This window comes from Neolamprologus brichardi, chromosome 8 (assembly GCF_056152115.1).
Source record: "Neolamprologus brichardi isolate AB-2024 chromosome 8, ASM5615211v1, whole genome shotgun sequence".
In the NCBI taxonomy this organism is placed as follows: Eukaryota; Metazoa; Chordata; class Actinopteri; order Cichliformes; family Cichlidae; genus Neolamprologus; species Neolamprologus brichardi.
Window position 1 is genome coordinate 1906458 of NC_142111.1, and position 15260 is coordinate 1921717.

The 15260-nt window shown below is 40.2% G+C and overlaps 1 protein-coding gene across 5 annotated transcripts in view; it reads left to right on the forward strand.

Moving 5' to 3' along the window:
• Window positions 1–15260, forward strand: part of shisa6b (shisa family member 6b) — a 91125-nt gene that overhangs the window by 42303 nt on the left and 33562 nt on the right. The gene's annotated exons all lie outside the window — the stretch shown is intronic.

The window sequence follows — 15260 nt, forward strand, 5'->3', positions numbered from 1 at the left end:
AGCCAGGGGAGGACGCAGGAGAGAAAAAGCTCCCAGCTAGCATGCTTTGGATGACAGAAGCAGTGTTGGAGGGGGCCATAGATCCCCACGGAGGGGCAGAAGAAAGAGAAAGAGCCAGCTCAAGGGAGAATCCCCCTCAGGCACATATGGCAGAATTGAAACATCCATATGCTGGCATAAAACAGGAGAGTGTCGATACTCTCGGTCTCTCCTTCTGTCTGCCTTTGGAGATACGGTATACTGGCTGGTCTTTTTTATTTTGCACACAACTCAAAATCCCCAGAGGAATGCTGACTGTGGTAAAGGAAAGACCGATGTTTCAAAAATCCATACTGCGAATACAACATCATGGCTAGTCCATGGATGAAGCTATAAAATAGAGGCTGCCACAAGAACAGCAGGGTTTAGAGAACATTATATGAAACAACCAATAAAAGTCATTTTTCTCTAAGACATTATGCGTGTGCCATAAACTGAGCAAAAAAGAAAGTAAAAGTTGCACCTTTTACAACATGTTGGCTGCAGTGTTGAGGCACAACTTTACTTAGAAGGCATACCTTCTCCATTTCCACTTTGCCTCTGAGAGTAGCTCGATAGTGTGCGTAGACCAATCTGCCACTTCCATTGGAAAATACACTTTTTCCCCTAGCAACAGGAAATTGGCAGGTTGCTGACTGGTTTGTAGGCCAGCATGACTGGGATTTACATGACTGCCATCAACATCCAGCAAAACAAATTTTTCCCTCATGACTGGTGGTTGTCAAAGGTTGTGACCCTGACTCTAGGACTGTTTGATTAGGACCGTATTCACTTGATACATTGTTACTATAACTGCCACATAATCGACAATGGCAAGCAAGCTAATGTCATATTGTTAGTAGCCATGTAAATGGTAAATGGCCTGTATTTGTATAGCGCTTTTACTAGTCCCGCCTAGGGACCCCAAAGCGCTTTACACACCCAGTCATCCACCCATTCACACACTGGTGGAGGCAGCTACAGTTGTAGCCACAGCTGCCCTGGGGCAGACTGACAGAACCGAGGCTGCCATATCGCGCCATCGGCTCTTCTGGCCAACACCAGTAGTCGGTAGGTGAAGTGTCTTGCCCAAGGACACAACGACCGAGACTGTCCGAGCCGGGGCTCGAACCGGCAACCTTCCGATTACAAGACGAACTGCCAACTCTTGAGCCACGGTCGCCCCGAGGCGAGGTTTTGCATGTGTCTGCAAAACCTCAATATAGACTGGTGATAAATAAAAAAAAACAAACTAATCCATCATGGTTTCTTGGTCACCATCTTCACGCTTCAGTCTGACCGCGAAACCACTTACTCGCTGGATTAAGTCATTAGCCAGCGAGCATACCAACACCATTTGTCATTGTAAAACATTTTAAGAGCAAGACTTACTAAATTGAGGTCAAGTGAGAAAGCCATTTTCCCATAGACTTCTATAGGACCATCTTTTTGCAACCACAGCTATCACCATCCGGTGGTCTTTAGAATTCAAGTTTAAATCACTCTGGATAAGCTTAATTTTTCCAACCCTCATGTTACATCCATGTTTTATTATATCGTTATATCTACAGACAATATTTAACGAGTATTTAAAAAAAAGTGTTAGGCTGTAGATATATACAGGATTTCATCTAACCAATAACGACTCATTCAATTGTCAAATAAAATAAAATAATATTAAGTGCTGCTGGGATATCACAGAGGTCCAATCACTTAAAGGCACTTCAATCTTATTTCTATATTTACAGCTGAATCATCTAATGGAAATTCTCCTTTACACTTAATAACTCTAACTTGAAATAAAAGACTAGCGTGCATGTCTTATACCCAAGCAATTTCCTGCCAGTGTTTTCTCTGAGTCAGTTGATAATGGGAAAAACATAAAAGGACCCTGCAGAGAGAGTTGACTCCTGCAGCCAGAGGCAATGAACTGCAAAGGCTGACAGCGAAGCACCCGAGGTGTTAGTGTAAAAACTCTTCTTATATCCATGCCGCAGACACTCTGCTACCAAAGTATGTGTATGTTTGCTCAATTTTTTAATTATAAGAGTCGGCTAATTGTAGGTAAAACAGGCCTAAACACAGCACAACATGACACTGACGCATGGTGTCATGTCATGTTTATTTTTTAATGTTTCATGGACAACATATGGAAATTAAATTCAAATTCAAATTTTATTTGTCACATACACAGTACGATATGCAGTGAAATGCTTACACAACTGCTTGTGACCTAAAGAAAAAAGAGGCTATGAATAAGATAGGAAATAAATATGAAAATTAAAAAGGGTAAATTTAACTAGGAAGGAATAAAATTAAATAAAATATAAAACTTAAAGTTGAAAGTGAAATAACTGTACAACAAAATACACAATACACAGTATAGAAATATATAAAAATGTATGAGAACTATATATATATATATATATATATATATATATATATATATACACACACACACACACACACACACACACAATAACAGCAGCTGTAGAAGTATTAAATGGAAATGAAGAGATATAATGTCCAGTGTTGTGCAATCCACATTATTAAGTGTCTTGTGCTGTGCAAATATGCTTAAAGTGATTAAGTGATGAAGTGAAATTAGCCCTTGGCTATAATCTGGCATGTTTACATTCATGTAATTTATTTTTTATGTTCATTAACATGCACTGTCCTAAATAAATAAAATAAAAAAATAAAATAAAAATAGCCGACATAGATAACTGGACATGTGTTGGCTATAAAGAAGCAATCGTGTCATTGCAGAGGCTGCTTTTGTTCCCCTAGTAATACACGGTGTGATTTAGAATGGACAGAAACTGTACACAGCGGGCTACAACACAACATCTCCAACCAGATCTGCCTCCAGTTCAGTTGTGCTCCCTGTACTAAACTGTCTCTATTCCCTTGATGTGGCATTGATCGGTCTACCCGGAGCATTGTCTGATAGTCTGACCACCACCATCAATATTGCATCAAGTTCTTTCTAAACAGCTCAGAACTATTTTGCACTCCATCTAGGGAGAGGTAATAAACATGTCTGTCTTCATTCCCTGGCAAGAATCACATGCCGCCTCATCTCACCCAGTGGCTTTATTTCGTGCGAGGGAGAACTGAATAATTGAGATCCACTTCTTTTGTGGCACAAGGTGAGCTTCGGAAATGATACAGACTTGTTCCATTATTAATCACGTCAAATATTAATTAGTTATTCTTTGTAATTAGTATGTGGTCCTTTAATCACACAGTATCCACTGTGAAGATTAAATGTTTACAACAGAGTAAGTCAATATTTGCTCATTGGAAGTTAAAGTAAAGAAATTAGCACTCAGCACTCAAACCTATGGTAGCAGCAGAGGGAATTCAGGGAGTCCAGTTCAGTCTTCTGAAAACGCAGCTGGACCAGATTTTGGCCCAGACTCCACCTGACTTCTCACTGGTTTTTTCCTCCATCTCTCTCCTGACCACTGTGGCCTATCTGGCAGATACAGCAATCTAGGGAAGCATGAAGATATTAAATTAAACCAGGAGGAATCAGTCATGCAGCTGCCACAATGCCCTGTGGGAAATATAGTAAAAAACAGTGTTTGAGAGGATGACATCTACAGTACTGGTGACTCATTGACCCAAGTCCTCTAGCTAGCTCATTAGCCCTTCATTATAACTGGTTCTGCAGACTCTGGTGACAGTGTGCTGATGTTATGTACCTTGATTTTAATCATTGGCCTGGAACCACTCAGATGCACTGCTGTGCTACCAAACTGCATCTGATAGTAATCTGTGTGTAATTAGGGTCACTTAAAACATATTCACATTTAAACTGGTGGTTTTGGTCAAACGATTTGAGACAAGAGACCAACCAAGTGCAGAGCCTACTTCTGAGGATGTAGCAGCTCGCTAACGATCTCATCTAATGCTATAAACCCAGAAGAGAGACGGAGGGAACGCCATTTTCCCCAGTTCACCTAAAAATGATCTAATTTCATGCCTTTATTTAGCTTGATTTATTTAGCATTATAGTAGGTCTAAGGGAACTTTAAAAAAGAGTAAGTGATCTTTGATGCAACTCCCCCAATGAATAGGGCATCACTAAGGTTAAATTGATTATAACTGAAATTGACCATAATATTGGGTTAGTGAAGTAACAAAAATGCATTCGTTTGTACCGACAAAACGTAATTAGACAATTAATCACATGTACAATCATCCAAAAGGAACCATTTATCAAATGTTTTTAAACAGCAAAAAACTATTTATTCTCATTTACTAAAGCTTTGTAAAATAAGTTGTAGGACACTGTTCTTAATACCCACCTGGTCGTTGGGAACATGTTTAGAGTTATGGGAGGTTTTAGGATCCCCTAACTCTGACCTGTTGTATGTGAAGAGGTTAAAATGTTGAAACTTTCTTTTTATCATACTTATGATTAGATTATGAAAAAAAAAGAAAATAAAACAAATGTTTTATGGCATCTGCAGCTCCAGTTCAATTTGAATGTTAGACCAGCATCACTATTAACCTACTAATTAACTTAGTAATATTCATAACTGGAGTGTTTATGTTTCAACAAACTTACAACAAAAAATTGTAATAACCTTTTTCTAATCGAGCTGACATTTTTACATTTATTCTGTTACATTTAAGAAATTCTGTCTCACGCTTACGGCCAGTTGAGAATCACAGCTAAACTAACATGCGTGTGTTTGATTAGGAAGCCATGTGTCCAGATATATCAGGCACTGCGCCTTCCCTGATATATTATTTAAGTGCTTCTGTGTTATGCTGCTTTGTTTTTATTGTATTTGGTTGTAAATATTGTGTTTCGCACTCTGTAGAATCCTTTTTCAAACCCAAAAATACAATCAAAATTGTAACTATTTGCACAAGTGTACATCAGAATCACAATCAGAATACTTTATTGATCCCTAGGGGAAATTCGTTATTTTGTTACAGTGCTCCATTATAAACAACCAATAACAAAGACAGACAATACACTAGCTAAGAATAGCACAATATATACAGGCATATATATACATAAAGGTCACTTATTAATAAATAGCTGAAAAAGGAAGAACATGTGCAAAAAGGGTGTAGCTGTTGCAGTATACAGTGTGTTAAGTGGATGAGTTGTACAGAGAGATGGCCACAGGCAGGAATGATTTCCTGTGTCGTTCAGTGGTGCTTCTAAACATAAAGGATGATCTAGAATGCTACAACGAAAACGACATATCTATTAATCTACAAATAAAGGAAATAAATGATTATTATAAGTTACGTTACATTAAAGAAACCAGTTACCCTGTGTTTATGTCAAATCAATGTTTCTGATATTTGAAAAATTTAGCATTATATCTATTATATCTAAATCTAGCATCTGCCTCTGATATTTCTGATTTGAATTTTTGATCAAACAAGAATATTCAGAACAGAAATATTCTGTCTTTACTCTCCCAATTTAAAATATCCTTATATCACATTTATAAAGCCAATCCCAGCCCACAACCCTCTCTTAATGCAGTGTGTAGCAGTTCATAAGCCTCCTGCTCTTTGCTTGTTAAAATGTAACCATCTATTGACATCAAAATCAAATCTGTGTGCATTAATGCATTTTCTTTCATAGATTTGAATGGGGCCGCTTGCTGCCTTTATATGGCAAACTGTCTTTTAGTAACATCAGGACAATATTGACATCATCTCTTTGTGTGTCAGTTGATAGTTGATGTTAATAGATGATGAGTTAAACATTGATTCTGCAGTAGGATTTAGGACTGGGCAATGTGCTTTCTCATTAATGTGAACAATATACATGCTTGTTCAAACCTGACTGTGAGAAAATATTGATCGGCCAAAGACTGAGTTACCTCAGTTAAAGGGCGACGCTCTGTGACTGTTGCTGTTTGTCTCACTGTGCGCAGAGGCAAACAAAGGTCAGCACCGATACAGTACGTTCCTCCCAAAATACCTATGAATGGTAACATGATGACTTCCGGGAGACAACGTTTGAGTGATATTTCAGAAAGTGCTGTCGCCTTTTACATAAATAGCTCGGCTGCTCTTTGTCCTTCATGACTTCCTCCACCCTGACAGGCTGATTGATAGGAATGTGCCTAATCCATTATTTTAGCCCATTGATTGAGCCCAAAGATCAGTGTTGTGGCAGAGGTAACAGGACCCTCCTATGAGATAGCTCCTTCATGCACGCGCAAGCAGAGGTGTCAGCTGCCAGCCTACTAATCACCCTATGCTGTGAGTAATGGCTATGAAAGCAATCACAGAAGAAATGCATCATCTCTGCAGACGCCTGATCTATCAACCTGACTCACTCTCATTTGACTGAAACGCATGCCAACATGAAATATGAAGCTTTGTTAAAGGCAGAGGAGGAGTGGTGGCTCTAGAGCTGCAGAATGTGATAATTAAACACACCCATAAAGACCAATTGTATTTCATATATTGACATGTACATGTTGCGCATTTTGCAAACATCTCCCTGGGTAAACATTTCATGCTTAGCTCTGGTGCATAATTACAATGATTCACTGGTTATATACCAACAGTCATTTTCCACTTCACTCATCTTTCAATTTGTTTCCCCACATGATATCAGCAGAGTAATAGTGGCAGAAGAAAGAAATGGCTCGCTCGCACACCATCAAATAGCTATTTGTCAGAGAGTTTGATGTTTCATGCAAACAAAAGCAACAAGCAAGGCGTTCTCAGCTTCCCAGATTTGTTGATGGCTCGCACTATGAAGAGGTAGCAGGAGAGACTCGCTGGTTGTCTTTCCCCATCTGCCTTATTTGAAGCTGGTTTTGTTGTCATTTTCACCGTGCAGATGTAATTTCACACAGTGGGGATCGTCCCCTCCCCCAACCATTATGGAGAATGCAAAAATTGGCAAAGAGGCTGCTACATTTACTACAGCACGGGGAAGACCGGACGGAGACATCAAGGAAGAGAAAATCCACACAGGCAGATTTTCTTTCAATGAGTGCTAATGTGCCATGACCAAGAATGTCAAACCTGGCCTTTCACACCATAATAGAGTCTCATGATTTATGTTTTGGGCATCTAACAAATGCAATATTTATCATTTTGCAACAAATTACTGCTGCATCTCTGGAAATGAATTCTATAGATTTTCCTCGCGGCTTATTCTGGTTTTCTCTGAGCGAGGGTTATTACTTAATTAGATGGGAGGAAGGCTCTGTCAGACATTTCCCCTGCCTCCAACTGAGACTTTTGTTACCCCAGCTGCTTGTGTAGAATACTGATCGCCTGGCAGATACTTTAACCAATTACCTGACAAATTTGAAATTTGAAATAATATATGAATGCCGTTCCTCAAATCCCTGCTCTTGCTTTACTTTCTACCCATGTTTCGCTGCAGGATGAGTCCCCTGTTTTCATGGAATTTAAATCTTTCAAGTTTTACTGCTCATTAGAAATAGAAAAAAAAACCTCTTTTGAAGTGAAATCAATTATAATGAAAACTAAGTGTTGTACAAACGAAAGCATTTCATGACATGATGTTAAGATTAAGAGATGATTATTTTTTAAACAAAGTGAGCTCCAGTACAATCTTTTCTTTCATTCTAGGTAAACATGCTCAGTTATCCCCCTCATAAAGGTTTCTTTGCTGAATTTTAATACATGATACACTTGGGCAATAAAATAATAACTAAAGTGCGTAGTGCCTAAAAATGCAATACGTCTGTTAGGAAGTTGCTGTCATGGTCAAGTAAATCTTTACTCTCATCAGAGCATGAACGGGTCTTCCAGCTGTGTCTCCTGTGTGTCATCTGACAAACTGTCGCTGACGTGTCACGTGGTTTCGTTTGAGAGCTTTCTTTTTGGCTCTCTGCCACACCACAGATTCTGGTGAAGGACAAGGTTCAGCTGCTGTTGTCTGCACAGTCCCTTCACTCCGAATGATACAGCTTGAAGCTCTTTCAGAGTTATTGTTTCTTGGCGTCCTTCCTTAGAAGTCCCCTTCTCGCTTGCTTACTCAAATTTGCAACCGTGCCAAGCTCTCTCCATTTCTTAATGACTGATTAAAATGGCATCAGGGCTTCTCGGTGACTTTTAAATGGTTTAGGCGGCTTTTATTGAATGCATGTACACTTGGAAATGTATTTTCTTTTAAGATTTCAAACAAGACAAGTGTTTTTTTCTCGAGTTGATCAAAGTCAAACCAGACTGCTGGTTCTATAGCCATGTTGTCATCTAGAGCAGCGGTCCCCAACCCCCGGGCCTCGGACCGGTACCGGTCCGTGAGTCGTTTGGTACCGAGCCGCGAGAGTTGAGGCTCAGGTGTGAAATGTATAGTTTTCAGGGTTTTTATCGGTTTTCAGCGTTATTTTGTTATCGTTTTTATCGTTTACTCGGTTTTCCTGGGTCTTTTCACGTGTGTTATGAATAAATCTTTTTTTCGGTACCGGTACTAGTTTTATTTTGTTGTATTTATCCGCGACACCTTAAAGGCTGGTCCGTGAAAATAATGTCGGGCATAAACCGGTCCGTGGCACAAAAAAGGTTGGAGACCGCTGATCTAGAGGAGGCTGCACTTCAACTGCTTAATAACCCATAACCTGGCACTTCCCATAACATAAATCTAATAAGAATGTAAAAGGAAGGGTCCTTTTGATTCAAGTCTGCTTTTCCAATGCATTTCATTATGGCATCTTAGCAGAGTTTGCAGAACAGGGCTGAAATTCAGTGGAATTTGTGGAAAGAATAGCAGAACCAAGTAGTCGAAAAACTTTTCTTGGTCTGAAAAATGAAGCTTAAGCTGAAATCTGTGTTCTTTGTAATTTTCCTGCAGGAGATGACGACTATTGTAGTAGTAGGAAAACTGCTCTTTTGCTCCGTTACCTCAGTAAGCTTTGTTCAATTACTAGTTTTGAGTCGCATTTAAAAAAAAACACATTATGTTCATTTTGTAATTTATGGATCAAAATAAGGTTTTGGTGTTTTGAGAGCCCAAAAAAGCCCTATGCAAGTACCAGTCCATTTAAACTGCTCTTGAAGCTACCACCATGGCTGTTTTGAATACTTTAATTTGTATTTATGTGTCTTTATTAACCTCTTAAGCCCCAACGCCCCCTGATACGAGGGCAAAAGGCAGGAGATCAGTTAGGCTTGGGGCTTAAGAGGTTAATCCAGCCATGGGCCATACCAAATAGGGTTGGTATGGCCCATGACTAAGCGCCTTGAGGCGACATTTGTTGTGATTTGGCGCTATATAAATAAAATTGAATTGAATTGAATTGAATTGAATGACTACTCAATAAGAGGCTCTTAAACGACGGGGTGCTAAAAGACCAACGCACACTTACCTGTTTGATGCCTTTTAATATATTTGTGAGTCCCCACTAAGTGAGCATCTTTGTCTTCTATATAAAAGTATGATGTGATTCCATTACAGCATATTCTCTGTGTTTAACCTAATGATTACTCTGTGTAAAAGATCAGGGCACCACCCCTGACTGCCTGAAGTAGAATTTCCACAGAAAGTTAGAAAATAGATTTCAGTATTTCAAAAGAGACAGCAAATTCAAAATTAGTTCAGAAATTCCCAAAGTTATTGGGATACTATTATTAATCGATGATGGCTCTTCCAACTTCTCTACCTTGACTTGTAGGTGGCGCAAATTAGTTAATCAGAGAATTACTACATGCTCAAATGTATCCTCATATTTGTCTGGACCAAAGTTGCAGCCTATGCAACCAGCAGAAAGGCTCATTATGCCATCACTACACTAGTGTGGATAAAAGGGGGTGGAGTGGCTGTAGCTCAGGAGGTAGAGCAGGTGATCTTCTTCTTGTCTTCTTGTCCTTAGCGGGCGACCAGCGGCGGTGGTCTGCCGCGCAACCAGTACGCTGCTGTAGGTGCCGCAGGTTCTCTTGCTTGACCAACAATTATCTTCCACGCTTTTCGATCTAAGGCGATGGTTCTTGCCTGCTCGAGGTCAAGTCGAAGGGCCTTCAAATCATCCTGGATTTGTTTCATCCATGTCTTCTTTGGTGCATTTCGATGCACCCTCCAATCGGTGGGGCGGGTCAACCAGAGGCCATGGGGGTAGCGGCTCAGGTCCATTCAACAAATGTGGCCAAACCAACGGAGTCGGCGGCGCTGGATTAGGTCGCCGATCGTCAGTTGGCTGCCGCAGCTGGTGAGGATGGTGTCATTCGAATGACGGTCACGAAGGGAAACGCCGAGAACGCATCTAAGGCAACGCATTTGGAAAACTTCGAGCTTGCTCAGGTCGTGTTTGAGCATTGTCCACGTCGCCGCGCCGTAAAGTAGAATGGGCAGGATCAGGGTTCGGTAAAGGCGGATGTTTGTCGCCAATGAGATGTTCTTCTTCTTCCAGACGCACTGGAGCTTATCTCCACTGATGATCAGTGGAGCAGGTGATCTACTGATTGGAACGTTAGTGGTTCAAACCCTGGCTCCCCCAGTTTGCATGGCAAGTATCCTTGGGCAAGATACAAACCTCAAGTTGCTCTCTGATGTGTCCATTGAAGTATGAATTAGGAAGCTATAAAAAAAAAATTAGAATAAAAGTGATTGGTTGATTGTTTTATAGAGCGCTTTGAGTACCCTGGGGAGAGTAGAAAAGCACTACATAAGAATCAGTCAAAAACTGTTCCACAAAGCCACATCTAGTATAGATGGGAATGCGTACTTTCTGTAGGCGGTGCAGACTGTGTGTGAACAGAAAACAAAAATCTGCAAAAGAGAAAAGGTTTTACTTCCCAGTGAGAAACATGAAATACTAAGATTCCTAAATACTGTCCCATAAAAACCTTTTGCGTAGCTTTTCCTCGCTCGCCACCAAATGAATCACAATTGCTGTGATCAGTACAACTGATGTGACCAGTGGCATCTTTCTTAAATGTTAATAAAGCCATGCTGAACGGTGCACTATTCTCAGCTGGAACTCAGTAGCCTGTGGCTGCTCACTAAATCTCAATGACTTCATTAAGTCATTACCATGAGTCACGGCATGCAGTGCCAACAGCAATTAATACACAACAGAAAAGAACAGAGTCCTTGAGCCACTGTTTTGCTCTTGAGACTGCTACGCTGTACTAGATTTGGGAGAATGATTGACACACCAATAGGTCCCTAGGTGGATTAAAGAGCCTTAATCAATATTCAAATTTGTCTCACTCACACCCTTTGCCTGGAGCCAATTGTGCAAACCACGTCAAGTGCTGTCTGCATTTGTGCTTCAGGCTGATTTTGAAGCAGGACACATTTTCTGTCACATCCAGGAATGTGATGAGCCTCTGAAATTTTAATGGCGCAAATGGTGAAAAATGATTGATAAATGGTCAGAAATGATCAAAAGCCAAGCAACGGGGCTCTGAAGGTCTCCACTCATACAGAGAAGGCTCATTAATACGCATCCAAATCTTTTTTTTTGATATTTCATTCCTCATTCAACCAGGAGGCCAATGGAGATGGAAAAAGCACAACTTTCAATGAATGTGTCAAAGCTTTAATTCTAGTCTCTCGTCTTTTCTTCTGCAGGAACACATTTCTATTCATGAAGTAAACCCGTCATAGCCATGATACCGCATCCTTATGTTTCTTTTATAAAACTCCAGCAAAATGGTAATTGAATTGCAACAGTAGGCTTCCGTCCCTTATGCAGTCTTAAAGAAGCCTTTATCTTAGCAAATGACTGACAGTTGATTATGAAAAACCCAGCTTTTTCTTTTTTTTCCTCTTGTGTAAAGACGATCCACCCACACCTTCTGCTTTTGTGTGCACCATTGTTATGGCTCCATTGTTAATGAGTTTAGAATTAACTGTCTGTATTGACTGGAGACCGGAGACCCTGCTGAGGCTGATTGTGTTGTTGAATGGGGAACCGGAGAAGTAATGTATGGACAGGGTGCGCAGTGTGTGCAGGTGTCCGCTCGCTGTCTAGAAATTCAAGCGCTGCTAGAAGTGGGAAGGGTTTCTCACGGTGGTCGCACTTCAGTACACGTGACTGCTGTGGAGCCTGACATCAGGTGTCATCTGGTGGCAATTCATCTTTACTTTGAATTTTATTGTAATTGTATTTTATTTTGATGTAAAGAAAGCATCAACTGCTAAAGCTGGAGTACCAGTTAAAAGAGGGCATTAAATACTGCCCAAACGAATCCATTGCATTCAGTTCTACTTGTATACTCAGAGACATTTGGCATTAGCCATTGTAAACGTAAACGTAGATATATTTGTATACCGAGTGATTAGACACCGCGTCTGAATGTTTTCACTCATAAGACAACTTTTATCAAATCATATATCAATAGGTATGTGTTCATTATGACTTGAAACAAGCCCACAATTTCTATGCAGAAGGAAATCGTATTGTAACCAGAAGAGTTTTCTCATGCTGATCATTAGAAAGAAGGTTTTAACACGTCTGTATTGTTTGACAGCTATTTTGGAAACATTATGTTCTTGACTTGCATATGTGCACATGTGCAGCTATGTAGACCAGTTATCTTTTCACCCACGTTCAACCAATGTAACATTTCTGAACACCTTGCTGGAATTTCTTACCTTAACTTATTACAATTTAGTGGCCAAAGATTCCTGAGAGATCACTGTAATCACACACTAATTATTATTAAACGTAAACTCAAATGTATTTTAGGATAAAGCAATGAAGTAATGACATTAATGAGCAGTAGAATCATGATGTGGAAGCAAGCCCAGAAGCTAAAAAACTTCTTTATTCATCCATTTTTAGTGGATGTGGTTTTTCATGATTTTAAGATTTGACATTGTTGTATTGTAGGGTCTCTACCTACAATATGAATGCCTTGAGGTGATTGTTGTTGTGTTTTGGCCTGATAAAAACTGAATTGAATTTAAATTGTGTATTTAAATAGGAGTGTACTGGAGGTGTGCATGCAAGTAGGCCATTTAGTTTAACCCAGCCAAGACTACGGCAACGTTAATGAGTTTTGGTCTTGAGGATATCTGAAGACAGAGTGCTGCTTATATGCTTAGTTTCCCGGCTGATTGTCAGTTCATTAAATACCTTCAATGCCATTCTTTAAAAAATATCTATCTATCAATGTTAAACACTGAAGATGTCTCATGTGGATCAAGCAGGTGAAGAATTTATAGAAAGACAATGCAGGGTTGCATTAGTGGGAAATACAGTACTATTTAAACCATCCGTCACAGGTCAAGCAATTTTAGTTATATAGCAGTGCTAAAAAGTATACTGTAGTAATCTGGCTGGATGCCTCCTGTGCTTCTCTTGCCCTCTGTCCTACAGCATAGTTCTCCAAAATGAGCTTGTGGACAGGAGATGAGATATGATCCTTGGAATTAAAACAGCATTTTCTACTTTGATCATCCAGCACTGTGTGAAGCACTGAAATAAGACTCTTCTTTATCGAATCTCTACTCTCACTCTCCCTCTCTTAATCTTTCCCTTGCTTGCTCACCCCACTCTTTCGGAGCTTGGGGGATAGCTGTATGAGATGAAGAGTTAATGAAGATTTTTTTTCTTCCCCTGCATGAAGACGGGTAAACTCTTGACAACTTTGTACTCTGCTTTTGTTAATCATGTCACGATCAGCTTTCATGCTTTACAATCCCAACCCCTGAACCAGTTAAGCATGAATATTTAACATTGTTATTTTCAAGTCTCTATGAATACGGCTTAAATAACTGCATGAGCTGCTGCTGTACAAATGAATCGGGACTGTAATTGGCCGAGCGGCTTCAGCCTTCTCCGTGTAACAATCTCAGTAATTTCCCTGTTTATTTCTTTTCATTACACACCATCTTATTTTATACCACTTACACAAACACTCATACGTGGCCATGTCTTCATAAACTGCTACTGAGATGCAACATTGTCAAATAGCCATTTAAGATGCTATCATCTGATATGGAGGCTGACGTGGGATGATGCTGGAAGTGTAGTTATGTAAGCAGCTTTCTCAGGGACTGATAGCAATCCAGCAGGGGAGCGGCGGTGCGTGTGTGTGTGTGTGGATGTATATTGGGTGTGGGTCTGGGGGTGTGAAACAAATCACACATTCAGTACGCTACATAATATTACACCCGGTGTTTTGCCACAGGTACAGAGATTCACTCCTTCAGGGAATTTGATTTGTTAACATGCTAATGTGCTGAGATTAGCGAAGCAACGAACTGAGCGCGCCATCACTCAGTGAGGTGCTGATTGAAAGAAATCAACAACAGGGGAAGTGGGGAAGAAACGAAATGCACATTTTTGAAATTAAACCATTTAATTTACAGACCAAAGATAGACACACTTGATTTTTAACCAAAATAAATACCAAGCTGTATATGGACCATGCTGCGTTGCAGAGTTTGCAGTCACATGACCGCTAATCATGCGACCCTACACGGATTTCTATTTACAGGGTGTCATATACCCCAAATTCTAACTGTATTCAATTCAATTCAATTCAATTCAATTTTATTTATATAGCGCCAAATCACAACAAAAGTCGCCTCAAGGCGCTTCATAGATACGGGAGAAAAACCCAACAATCATATGACCCCCTATGAGCAGCACTTTGGCGACAGTGGGAAGGAAAAACTCCCTTTTAACAGGAAGAAACCTCCGGCAGAACCAGGCTCAGGGAGGGGCGGGGCCATCTGCTGTGATTGGTTGGGGTGAGAGAAGGAAGACAGGATAAAGACATGCTGTGGAAGAGAGACAGAGGTTAATAACAGATATGATTCAATGCAGAGAGGTCTGTTAACACATAGTGAGTGAGAAAGGTGACTGGAAAGGAAAAACTCAATGCATCATGGGAATCCCCCGGCAGCCTACATCTATTGCAGCATAACTAAGGGAGGATTCAGGGTCACCTGGTCCAGCCCTAACTATATGCTTTAGCAAAAAGGAAAGTTTGAAGCCTAATCTGCAGATTACTGCATATTCTTCTGCTGTATTAAGTAATTGATTTTAAAGACAAGTCCTATGACTGAACTATGGAAATATGTAGCTTTAAATGATCTTGAAGTGATTGGAGGCTCCTTCCATCTCAGTAAACCAGCGAGGCATCCCAACAGCTGCTCTGCATGTTACGCTGAAGGTTTCGAGTTAGCTCATTACAATGATCCATTTGTTGTGATGAATTAATAATCATTTCGTTTGACTGTGTGTTCAGCTCCCAGGCTGCATCTCCACTATCAGCAAACACGGCTAATGTGATTTTAGGCCAACATATGCTAC